A 14,113-nucleotide genomic window follows, 5' to 3' on the forward strand; every position below is an offset into this window, starting at 1 on the left:
TGGCCATCCATTGCTCCATTTTTCCTATAAATAGAGCCCATTCCTTCATAATCCAGATCCAGAAAACTTGTATGCAGTTAGGCTATAGACATTTTTAGAGAGCATTTAGCATAAGCAATCTAACATCTTATCATTTTGGTTAAAATATATCATTTTAGCATCAATAGATTAGTATTAGCTTTTCATTTCACATTTAGAGCTATACTACAATCTCAATCCTCCATAAGCATCCATAGTGCAAAAAGCTGCTGAGAGCTACACTATTTTGGAACTTGGAGAGGAGAGGAACAAGGGAGAAGAAGCTAAAGCCATGCTAAGAGGCAGTTGGAGATGCCTCATAATCTTTGCTTTGTTTATTAGATATATTAGCATGCTTTTAGTGTCTCTTTTGGTATGCCTTTTTAGATTAGTTTTTGATTGACTAACACTAACGATTTTTGTGTCTTTGGTGTTGTTTATCAATTGCTAACCATGTGCCATTTAGGAGGGCATCAGCTATTAACTTCCTCTAATCTTTGATTTAGCCTTTTCATTATCCTGCCCAACTAAAATGACTGCTATTTTCTTTTTACATAATAAAATTAGTTAATTAAAAAAATTAATGTCTACTTTTACACACTTTCACCTTTCTTTACACATTCAAATGCCATGCCTCTATAGATTCCAACATTATTAGTTTTCAAAAATTTAGACACCTACTTTAATTTCTTTTCACGTTCGACATATTTTGAAGGCAACATCTATCCAATACTCAGATTGTACCATTGACCATGCTTAATAATTAATTGAAAAATAAACTCATATTTTAATTATTAATCAATTAAAAACATGGTCAATGGTACAGTCTGGGTGCTGCATAGACACAGGCTACTTTGAATGCCTCCTCTATTGTTGATAGATTGGCCTAATATTCCATTTATTTTTCCGATAGCTTGTAGACTCAAACATATAGGAACGTTACTGCTTTGATATTAATGTTGGATAGTGAAACAAAATAACATGGTCAATAAAATAAAAAAGATATTATATTGTTACCATTTTGTTCAATTATTATATCTAATGTATTGGTTTTATAAAGTCTTATTATCTCATAAAATTATAAAAGTAATTTATGAAAATAAATTTCTTAGTTGATCTAACTACAAACTAAACAAAGTAATTATATTATTAAAGGTAAACTTTAGTTCATCACACATTGATTTTAATTTTCTATCTATGTGCTTCTAAACAAAATTTTCAAAATATTTTTAAAAACTTTGATCAAGATATTGGAAAAAGTGATGCTAAGAGAGCAGATGATAACTCACATACTTCATCTTTCACATTCCTTTATCTCCGCGGGCTCATGCTTGAAAACATTCTTAGGTGGTTCTCCCCATTTTATACATGCCAATTAACCCAAACATGAAAAGATCACAGAAACCGGTGCCAAAGTAATGAACATTAGGGAAAATCTGTTGGGTATTAATGGGTTGGTGATCATAGTAATGTGATTTACAATGAATTAGTTGTGTTTTTTAAATTGAATAGAATTAAGATATTGTTTTTTTCAAAACATTTGAAAAGACTATTGATCTGATGTTAGGATCTGTGACTGTTGCACGTGAGATGTTAACTTTTACAATGATTAAATTGAAGGTCTTTAAATTAAAATTGTAATGCTTAAATAAACATCACAATAAATAAAGAGTTATCAATAGAGAGAAAGAAGACAAGACAAGGAAACACAAGCTGATAACGGAGTTCACCAAATGCTTACGTCTTCAGGTCTCTCTCCAACAGAGTGACCGGTCCTTGATTATGCTCTAGAAAAAGGTTACAAGGTCTTCAAATTGTTATAAAGTCTCCTCACATCTCCTCGAATGATAATTAATTATAAAATTCCTTCTCCAACAAGTACAACAAGCTTGGCTTCAAGCTCCCAATGCACAATGATGAGTAGTTCACTATCACAAACAAACTCTCCAAATCGTTTAGCTATCCAATAATTCTCTTACAATACTCTCCAATTCTCCCATGTCCTTCGATGAGTCTCTTTTTTCATGCTTCATCCATTCTTGCCTCTCTTTGTAGAGTACTTCCACCATAGCCTTCATTTCAAAAAAGGGATTCCAAAAATCTCTTTCATTGAGCTCGAGGTATTCCTGTTCAGTTACAATTTCTGACATCTTTGGTGGAAAGGTCCTTCGTTTACCGATCTCAAGATTATACTCTAAAAATGTGCCTTCACCTTGTGGGCTCTTAGATTGCGTTAACATCCACCTTTGCAAAGACTAGTCAAACAAGCTCTCATACCATTTCATCTGATGCGGAAGGGATCTATGACAAATGTTGCTAAGTGAATGTGCATAAAGTGAACAAAACCTTAATGCCTTAATCTTATCTGGAAAGGCATTAAATAATGGAGCAATAGGAATAATAAAGAGAGAGAAATATAACATAGTATCGAGAGAGAGAGAGAGAGAGAGAAAGATACAAATTTGATTATGGCGTTCGTCTAAGTAGACTACGTCTCCAGGTCTAACTCAATCGAGTGACTAATGTATTATTGATGCTCAACCTGCAGGAACATCTCATACTGCAATACAAACTTCTGTAGGACCACAAAGTCTTGTCTCAATTCCTCACTCAAATCACCTTGCACAGAAAGGCTCACAAATGGCCACAAGGCTGATTTACAAAGAGCGGGGAGACAACTTTGCCTAAAAGGCAACACTACAGAAAGACGAGCATCATTACATCTAAGAGAGAAAAATAATCTCCCTTCTTAAGAAATTCATTTACAAAATTTCCTACCAAATTCATAAGTTTAAAACAAAAAAGATTAACCCAGAAACAATGAATTAAGGGGAGCCCATATTAATTAAAACAAGCCTGATTATTAAAATTTGAAGGGCTTGATTTAGTTAATATGAAATGTATATTTGTTAACCCCTATTTAGCAAATAACATTCTATAAAAAGAGGGGTAAGTTGTGAGTTTGGAACGGGAGAAGAGAACTAGTAGAGATTACTTTCTCTCAAATGGGAAGCATTGGAGAGGGGGAAGTTGTGAGTTTGGAATGGGCGAAGAGAACTGACACAAATTACTTTCTCCCAAATGGGAAGCATTGGAGGGGGAATTTTGTAAAGGAATTTCTTAAGAAGTGAAATTATTTTTCTCGTCTTTCTGTAGTAGTGCCTTTTAGGCAAAGTTGTCTTCCAGCACTTTTAAATCACCCTTGTGACCGTTGGCGAGCCTTTCTGTGCAAGGTGATTTGAGTGAGGAATTGAGTCAAGACTTTGTGGTCCTACAAAAGTTTGTATTGCAATACGAGATATTCCTGTATATTGAACATTAATAATACATTGGTCACTTGGTTGAGTTAGGCCCGGAGACGTAGTCCACTCGAACAAACTCCGTAATCAAATTTGTGTCTTTCTCTCTCTCTCGATACTGTGTTATATATCTCTCTCTTTATTGTTCCTTTTGCTCCATTATTTAATGTCTTTCCAAATAAGTTTAAGGCACTAAGGTTTTGTTCACTTTATGCACATTCCCTTAACAATGTTTGTCATAGATCCCTTCCACATCAGATCAACTGTGGTTACATCCACTGAAACAGTTTATTAATTTTCAAGGCCCGATAGCGAGTTAACTACAGCTGAGCCAATAATGAAACCCAACGAAGCCTTTGTAAATTTGCATTGTCAATTGGAATGTGATAACTTTTTGTTTCCTCGGCAGATTTTCAACCATCACGTGAGGGTAGTGTTCTTCCATAGACTTTAGTTGTTTCCAGTGACTCTAAGTTCATGCGTAACCTTAGATTCGAGAAACTTTTATATTTCCCAATCATTTGATTTCTCTCACTTGCCTAATTTGGAATATATGTTTGTTAAAAAGCTTGCTGATTGATCGCATTCAATCAGCATGCTTTGACTCATTAACTTCGACAAATTTGTTTGTGCCAAATCTGCTATGGTGCATTTCTTGAGATCGGGTTTCTTTTAGGCATTTTGTCAAACAATTTACATGCCCCTCCTATACTCATATACCTTTCCAGACATGTATAGTCGGTGACTACGACAGTAGTATTTTGTTACAAAATTCCTTTCCAATGTGCCCATTCTGTGCAGTCCAATCATGGAAGTTCGCTTTATACGTCATTCACATTTGCTGAAATTCTCTAAAGCATTTCAACGAATTTTGCGTGCAGCTTGCAGGATGGGTGACGATCTTAGTTGCAGGAGTACGAAGAGAATTCGAGTCTTTCAAAAACATGTACATGACTCGGGTAAGTCTATGTACTTTTTAAAACCACCTTGGTATATTTATGGAGGACAGAGGCATGAAGTGGGGCCACAAATAAAGTTTTGCATGTGACAACTCCATGCACGACTTCTTTTATGTTTTGCCAAAGTCTTTGTGGAGTTGGAAGGGGTGGGGAAATATGAAGTGGAAGTGCATGATGACTTTATAAATTATTGTTGTCTATAATGTGAGTGTACCTGTTGCTTTTAATCTTTTTATAAATATATTTCATAAATTGAAATAAATAGGTAGATTGTGAAAATCAATCTTTATTCAATAAAGTAATCAAATGATGACACTCGAGGTTTGGATAGCAACAACATGAAAATCTAAAATTCATATGGAGATCCTCCTTCTTTATGATACCAAAAATCAACCTGTTAACCATGCTTAGTAAACCTAACTATTGTGAACTTATAATGACAATAAACAATTATTAACATCAACATAAGATAGCATCAATAAGACATAAATCAACAGCATAACATGGATACATAACACATGATTTACGTGGAGGAACCCTTGTAGGAAAAAACTCCACCAAGAAGAGAGGACAAGCTTGCATTAACAACAATAAAAGTGCTTAAAGTATAATCACTTCCTTTCTCCTATTTTCCTCCATCATAACGGTACTTACACACATGTGAATCACCTACTTGTGTCTCCCATTCGTCTTTTGTTCCTATAGAGAAATCTACATTCAATTGTTATGCTTAGTTCTACACCCAAAAGGTTGTATTATACAATGGCAAGAGCTCTAAAACCACCAATAAAGGTTCCCATAGAAGACTCTTCATTCCTCATGACCACAACCCTTGGAATACCTCCATAGGACTTGAAAACGCATTGCTTTAGGTTCCAACATGGACACCTATACTTCCAAGATAAACACTACATTAAATGTAATAAATGACTAGAAATGAAGAGACACCTATTGCCTCTTCCATGCTCCCACTTAGAGAAGCCCATAGGTCACTCTTTTGTCAATTTTTAGATCATTAAATATCCTATTCGAGGCATCCATAAGTGGAGAAAACAATATTAAATATTTGTGTTCACAACCTAGTTTTACTACTGCTAATGGAACCCTTCATCCCTTATGAATGTAACACTAATAATGATGAGAATAAAATATTACAAATTAGTTTTTCAGTACATCCTAAGTGCCTTATGACACTATCCAAGCATGTTGGAACCATGTCATGGGATTTAAAAGGTAGGTGACACCTTAGTCCTAATAGTATCAACCCAAGCTTTGATTAATTATCAATCCTTAAATCTAACTCTATTCCATATTTGGATTCCCTTGATCTAAACCCCTCAGACGCCCCTCCCCTTTTTTTTCCTAAAGATCATTCCATAGAGAAGGGAGAGGTACCAATTTTAAGGCGTACCCACACCCTACAAATTCTATGCATTAAACTTCAAGAAAAGATGGAGGAGCTCTACAAAGAGCTTAATACCTACACGAGGATCTCTAAATTTGGCAGTTGGCCCAAATGCATGTGGCCAAGAATAACATTCAAACCCTAGAGATGCTAGTTTTTAGAAGGCTCGGGATTGGCTAAAAGAATCCATCCATGAGGATGCTTGGGAGCTAATAAAAAGAATTGCTAACACTTTTGATAACATTGAGAATGACCAAGAAACAAATGTAGGACATAAAAATTTATGTGGATTTTGTAAGGAATCTCTACCTTGATGAGGAGGTTGCAAAACTAAAGAATTTTTATTTTTATTTTTTTGTGGGGGGTGGGGGGTTCTATTGAACAATATCTAGGAACCAAATGATTAGTATAGGGAATCAGTAAAAGAAATGACTTCTATTTATCTTTTATAGCAAGAACTTATGAGAAGAAAGAAGAAGATAAGAAGCAATGTGGTGCTCTCAACTTATTGTTGCTTCCCATAGCAAGTGCATAAAAAAGATAAAACAAATGAGATTCCCAACTCTCCCCAATAGGTTGATGCTATCAGTTCATATATCCCAGTTAAGGAGGTGTTTTTTGAATACCATATGCAGGTTTTGTAGAAAGAATGGCAAGCCATCAAGGGCTCGGAGTCCCTCAACAATAGTTATCTATCAGTTGGTTGTATGTTGTTTTGTTTTTAATAGTTTCATTTTACTTAATCTCACATCTTGTGAGATTTGTCTCATTTGCCTTGATGACTAGCATCTAATGGGTTCGACCCCTTCTCGTGCTTATCTAATTAAAACTTTTAACTTCAAATTTAAAAATATAAATTAGTTCTCCTTTTAATAGAATTCATATCCCTAATACCTTGGGAAGATGATTCCAAATATATATAATTTTTTTGTGAAATATTATTCAAAATTAAAAATAATATTTATACTTCTTTTTTATAATGTACTATTAAAATGTGTTATAACTTGACTAATATATTTTATTAATATTTTTTAGGATTTCTCATCTAACAATAAACTTAAAAAATGAAAAGCATCAAAGAGAACATTAAAGAAAATTTTCTTAAAAATTATACTTTATAAAAAAAAAAAAAAAAAAATGTTAATAAGAGATGAGCGCTAAAAAAATTTATTTTCTTGTATCTTAAATTTGACAATCTACTCATTTACATGTCAAAATATTAATATTGAATAATAAACATAAAAAATCAAAAATTATATATATAAATTTCAAAACAAAATAGAATAACTTTTTAACAAATAAATAATTCTATACAAATTAAACAACTAAAAATAATTTTAAAAACTATCACTAGCAACATTATTAGATAATAGAAATAATCTTCCACATATGTAAACAGATTGTTTGTACTTAGTTAAGTTCAATTTTTCTTAATTAAATTATTATAATGATTTCTATGTTTCAATTTTTTTTTTAAAAATTATGCGAATTCTTTACATCACTCCACTTCATCTCTTGCTATATATAAAATAGTAAATAACTTAGATTTTAATAAGTAAAGTAGTAGATGGTACTTTTTAAATAACTATATGGTTAAATATGTAGTAAATAATTTATTTAATTTTTACTAGAATAAAATATTAAATTTTTTAAAGCAATCTTTTTTTTTATAAATAATAAGTTGCATTTAAACATATAATATTTACTACCATACTTATATTTTTATATAATTAGTATAAATATATAACATTTTTTATAATTTTACTTTTAAATTTTATTTATAATATGTCTAGTAATTTACTTTATATTATTAAATTCATTATCTTTTCTAGGGTATTAAGGTCAACAATTATTTTATTTTATTTTGATAATCAATCTTCACTAGAATTTGTGAAAAGGAGGCATGGAAAAAAATTGTTTTAGTAGCATCCACCCACTAAAATCTGCCCAAGGCATTACAAATCAAACCATAGGTATATATAAACGAAAACTGTAAGGGGAGGAAATGAATTATCACCAAAATAAGGAAAATCTCAACTAAATCCTTGAGATAGCTAAAACAAGGCATCCAAGGGTGAAGTAAGAGAGGGTATGAATCCCATGTCCAAACAATTATCCCAAGAATAGCATCCGTATCGTCAAAAGAAGTAAAACTAGCAACAAAAGAAGCCTCTAGCACAAGGGTAAATTTCTATCTTACCGTCCACCAAAGGGAGCCAATTTGAAGACATCAATTTCTTCGAATTAGCCACAAAAGCCAAAAGGTTGCTAAAACTATACACCAGGCTCCATCTAGAGAAAAAAATTGCATTATCAATCACTTCCTTGTGCAAAACCATCACAAGAGGGGTGGGGGCACAAGGCACTAGCATAGGGGCCCAACCTTAAGAGGAAGCTGATATAATTTTCCATAGAAAGTCAACATAGGTGAGAGGATGGGAACTAGTGTTAAAAGGGGCAAAAGAACCAAGTCCACTGACATCCAAATGAGAGGGAGTATCATAGAGGACACCCTCCCCAATAAAACCCCCAATAGGAGACCAATAAAATAGAGGAGTTCCACCAAACATGTCACCACCATTCACTACAAACAATCAATAGGAAGCTACATAACACCACCAACATCAACAAGTGAGCAATCTAAACACCAACACAAAGTAAGGATAGAGACATTGCAAAAGTGTTTGCTACATGAGAGACATCCTCCTCCATGCCTCAAGTCCACCACTATGTCCAACATAGGAGATGAGCCATTAGGTAGGAGAGGCAATTTTGAAATGGAGTGGGTAGGAACCATTCTCTATTCATTTGATGGATTATTGGATTTTTTCAAATATATGTTAGTTGTGTTCTAGTTTTTAGTAAATTGAAAGTTAAAGCATCTAGAAATATTAACGTTTTTTTAATAAATTAAAAGTTAAGGCAAAGAGAGGAAAATAAGAATAAAATTAAAAATTAAAGTCTTTTGTGTAAAAAAAAAAGATGGTTTATAATTCTTAAATAAAAACTTATATTTTAATATATGTATGTAATAAAAAAATTATATAATCAAAATAAAATAATTCATCAATATTTTTTCTAAATGAATGTATTTAAAATATCCTATTTTATCATTGCTAAGTAACAATATTTTTGTCTTATCTTCTTTCTTATAAAATTGCAAGAATTTATGGTTAAAGCATCTAGAAATATTAAAGTTTTTTTAATAAATTAAAAGTTAAGGCAAAGAGAGGAAAATAAGAATAAAATTAAAAATTAAAGTCTTTTGTGTAAAAAAAAAAGATGGTTTATAATTCTTAAATAGAAACTTATATTTCAATATATGTATGTAATAAAAAAAATTATATAATCAAAATAAAATAATTCATTAATATTTTTTCTAAATGAATGTATTTAAAGTATCCTACTTTATCATTGCTAAGTAACAATATTTCTGTCTTATCTTCTTTCTTATAAAATTGCAAGAATTTATGGTTAAAGCATCCAGAAATATTAAAGTTTTTTTAATAAATTAAAAGTTAAGGCAAAGAGAGGAAAATAAGAATAAATTTAAAAATTAAAGTCTTTTGCGTAAAAAAAAAATTGGTTTATAATTCTTAAATAAAAACTTATATTTCAATATATGTATGTAATAAAAAAATGATATAATCAAAATAAAATAATTCATCAATATTTTTTCTAAATGAATGTATTTAAAATATCCTACTTCATCATTGCTAAGTAACAATATTTCTGTCTTATCTTCTTTCTTATAAAATTGCAAGAATTTATGGTTATAAAATAGCATAATCTTTAAATTATTTGACCATCTTTTTTTATACTTTTATAAATATTTTTATAAAACTATAAAAGCAATATTATCATTATGATTGATTCTGATTGTTTTGCTGGTCCTCGTCCTTAATGTTGAGTTGTCTCCCATGAGACCCCTCTTTTCTGCCAGTGGACTGCTATGTAAAAGTTCAAATCCTTTCCTGATTTACTTAATCAGAACAATATCATTATCATACATATTTTAAATAATAATAAAATTAAAGATAATTTTTATAAACAATTTATTCACACATAATCAGAATTAAAATGAGAAAAGAGATAGTGAGTAATCAGTCGTTAACCCTTGTTAAATACAGAATCTGAGTTTGATTTTATAGCTTCGAGTAATTTACACTAATAATAAAGCCATTACTTTGAAATGGCCAAGTCAGTCCAGCTTAAAGAATATTTTTTGAAAAAGCTTGTTTCCCTCAGTCCAAAAATAAAAACCTAGAAACAAAAAATCGGAGTTATCAGGATGGAGCATCTTTTCAAATAAAACGCGTGGCCAGTCAATTCACAATCAAAAGTACACCAAGTTTGCATACAGCAAATCTCGTGACTCTCCGGTATTCAAGCCCACTCATTCAGATGCATACTTTCTGCCAGGGTTTCATCCTATAAATCACCTCTGTATGAACACTCTTTCCCTTCATCAAGGCCAGAAAGAATGAAGTATATGATTATAAGAGCCTCCCGGAAAGGAAGCTTAAAAGCTTCTCTATACAAAAGGGTTATCAAGCGCTGTATTCTCAAACAAAGAAGAGAGAGGAAATTGAACCTACTGTATGCAAGGTTGAGAGCCATAATTCCTAAGCCCACAAAGGTAACTCAAATGGGTATTATTTTAAATCTGCTTTAAGTTCATTTCTGCCTCTTTTTCTTCCTTTCACCGCGCATATGTGCTTGATGCAGGCAACAAAACCTGCTTCACTTTCTCAAGATTTTTCGGATTGTGAAAGCTGCAGCTCATCTTTAATGGCCGACCTCACAAAAGGGTATGTCAGAAAGACTCCAAGTGGGTATACAACATATCATATCATACAATTCAGTATCTATCATTATCTCAGTTTGACATGTCTGTTCTTTTAACATTATTAACTACTCATAGAAATGAGTGTTATTTATATTAATCATTTAGATCTCTCATCAGGATGAGAAAAGAGATATGGTGAAAAAGTTGATGTAAACAAAATTCACACAGTTCATCAGAAAACATTCTATCTTTTTGATGGACTGTGAAAAACTTCAGATTTATTGCTATTCTTTCAACAATTAGAAACCCTAACTGTAAGGCAAGCACTCCTTGTGACCAGAATGCTCTACTAGAAGATTGGTAAAATCCAACGTGACAGGTCTATACTTTAGTAATATACTAAAAGCCAGGATTAACTCTGCCAAATCTGATTAATGAGGTTCATTAATTTCTTAAATTTGAGTCTTGATTCTAATGTGCCTTGATATTCTGGGTTGATAGATCTCATGATGTTACTACAGTAATCACAAATCTAGATGCCTATGCTATATATAACTTTAATTAATTATGTAAGAGGTGATATCTTTTTTAAATGCTAAAAAGTAGTCTGCTGTTGGCAGTTTAGTCTTGCAGGTGTTTTACTTTCTTTTAAAGATTACAAGCTTGTGTTTGGTTAATTCCATTGTACTGCGTCTTGAATTCTCTTAATTAAAAGATTATAAAAATATGGTTTCACAGATTAGAACTTTTACTTTATATTAAAAGATAAATAGGATTTTATGGCTCTTAAAATCCAGTCACATCAAAACAAAACTGAAAAGGTTAATAGTTATTCCATTGAATAGATTGTATTTTCATATACTCTGAAGTAGCAACTTGTTATTGAAACACAGGATCAACCATATGTATGGTATATATGTTTGATGAGATAGGTAAAACTGAGTAGTTTGATGAAATAAGTATAACTGGGGAAAAGCTACAAAATATTTCAACGTAGTCTTAAATCAAAGAGTTTTCAATATTGACGTAATTACTGCGTTTTCAGCTTAAATGAGTACAATAGAGATTCATTTTGTTGGCTGACTGTACCCATTACCTGAATTTTTCATTAGCATTATTAACTCCACATTTCCTGCCACAATTTTTATTCAAAAGAAGAGAAAAATGTCAAATGCAGTCATAATGCCTTTTGCAAATGGTATTCTGTAATGATAATTGGTCTCTCATACTAATATGAATCAAACGATCAACAATGATTCTCTGATATGCTGGGTTATGATGGGTTTAAAGTTTGTATATAAATATATAGTTTTAAGTACATCTGAGTAAACTTTTAAACGTGAATGATAATGTTGTCGGGTCATTAGTACTGCTTGTATAAAAGTCATTTTCACTACAATGATCATTGGAAGCTAGTGGGTGTTTGTAATGCTAAGATTTGCTGCAATACTTATATATTCTCCTTGATTAGTTTGAATGATAATCAATTCACAAATCTTAGTTCTATTGATTTCCTGTATTTCCTTCCATTCATGAATACAACATATTATTTCTTTTTAAACAACAACAGTTAACATAGTATGTAATGATGGGATATGTTTTTAATTTATGTGCAGGCTTTGAAACCAGTGGAGCTAGAAGAATGTGACGAGTTAAAAGTTATATATATACCCTTCTGCTGAAAAGGCAGAGCGGCTATCTTAGGATTCCAGCAGGAAAGAAAAAACAAATATATGCATATTAATTGTGGAAGAAAAATGTGTCTTTTCGGCTGGAATTTTCTTGCAGTGCACATTTAATTTCCTGTTTTGAACGTTCTCTAAAAAGTACCGAGTCACAAGACTCTTTTTTACCACTTTCCTCCATGTTTTAATATTCTAATTTCGTCTGCATTCCTAATATGAGATGTTTTTCTGCATACTTCCTGGTTTCATAGCAGAGTGCAGTAGATGGAGTATTAAAGTGTTGTACCCAACAAATTGCTTTTACTATTTGTAGTATACAAAGAAAGAATGTGAGCTTTGTTAATATGCCACCAGTACGTCCAAGTTCTGTAATTGAATGAATTGTAGCAAACGAAGAGAAAAACAAGAGTTTTGTCACGAGAAAGAATGTGAATGCTCGTGAGGAAAAGATTTCACGAGATTGCTGAGGCACTCATTCCCAGCTCTCAGACAAAACGTTCGTATCAGTTTCAGATAGGCTTTTTCATTTGTGTTCGTATTGAAAATTACAAAACGATTATGCAATGAGTTCTTAACAGACAAGGAATGGATCGTGTTAGAAGAGAGATCCAAAGATAAGTTTGGATTAAACTAACATATTTAGTTCAGACTGTTTTTCTCTTTGCCCATGGCAGAAACATTATATTCAAAGTGATCTTTTTCCAGGTTCAGAAAGAACCGCCACTGTAATCACCACGTGCGTTTCGTCGTTTTCTATCTCATCCTTCACTGCCTCTCACGAGATCGCTCGCCCGGGATCTAATGCTCGTTATTCAAAAATTGGTCCATGGATCTCATCCCTAATGTTTAATCTTTTTGAACAGCAATATAGATTGTGGAAATTTAATATCACTAATCTCATTTTTAACCTTTGATCTTTTTTAGGTTTATTTCACAATAATGAATTTTCTATACTCAATTTTTTTTTTTTTTATGTTTTAAGTTTGTTCCATAAAAGTTTGTTAAATGTACAAATATGATCTCTTTTATTATTAAAGTAAGTTTTGTTTTTATCATTTTTTAATTTATATAAAAAATTTAGTTTGGTTTAAGTCGAATGAGGTCATGAATGCACTTCATTAAGCTTGACTAAACTTTGGAGCAAGAATTTATTGGTATGAATGCCAACAATTTTAATATGAAGGATTAGAGCCACAAACACAAATGTCAAATAAGGGCTTGAATATTGATAAATACAATAACAATGATGTGATTTAATCATCATATTATACCATGAATGCCATAATTATTTTATTGTTTTTTTTTAGTTAATTAACTTATATTATTATTATGTGTTTTGTTGTTCTAATTAGATTAAATTAGTAGAGGTCCCAACCATTACATAGTTGCATTGTAAGGAAACCCAAGGACTCACAAGGAGTGAGAGCCCAAAACCAAACACAACAAAATCCAAAGACTAGAATAACTAAATAGACAACTAGAACAAAAAACCAACAGACACACCCACATTGAAGACACAAACCAATGGCCTACTTGGTGGGGGGCTTCTCAATTTTCCATTCTTGGCTCATCACTTTCACTTTGCCAGAGAAGGAGAGCCTCTTGTTTGAATCTTTACATAAAGAAATAGCAAAGGACTCTAGGGTAGCTTTCACCTTGGACATTGACGACTCAAAACCAGTAGTAGGGGAGGATAGCAAGTGATGCTTCTTTCTTAGTTGCCTCCTGTCAATTTCTTCCTAAATGGCCTATAGAGAAACAAAACTATTCTTGGAAATTTCATTATTCTAAGCTATCATTTCCTCCATTTTCCTTTTAAGGGACACTTGGTTGTCCTACAGAACCCGAATAGCCTTCATCATCTCCTTCATGTACTCCTTCTAGTCCATCTTATCGTAGAGCCCCTTCAATTCCTCCTCCATGCCTTGCCACCTTTCAAGATTTTCAACAAAATTATT

The 14,113-nt window shown here is 32.0% G+C and overlaps 1 long non-coding RNA gene across 1 annotated transcript; it reads left to right on the forward strand.

The window, feature by feature from the left end:
- Positions 1-10,042: 10,042 nt before the first annotated feature.
- LOC131067669 (uncharacterized) lies at positions 10,043-12,390 on the forward strand. The gene is made up of 3 exons (XR_009111858.2): positions 10,043-10,320; positions 10,410-10,492; positions 12,087-12,390. It is a non-coding gene; the product is annotated as an uncharacterized LOC131067669 (long non-coding RNA).
- Positions 12,391-14,113: the final 1,723 nt, after the last annotated feature.

This window comes from Cryptomeria japonica, chromosome 8 (genome assembly GCF_030272615.1).
Source record: "Cryptomeria japonica chromosome 8, Sugi_1.0, whole genome shotgun sequence".
Classification (NCBI taxonomy): domain Eukaryota; kingdom Viridiplantae; phylum Streptophyta; class Pinopsida; order Cupressales; family Cupressaceae; genus Cryptomeria; species Cryptomeria japonica.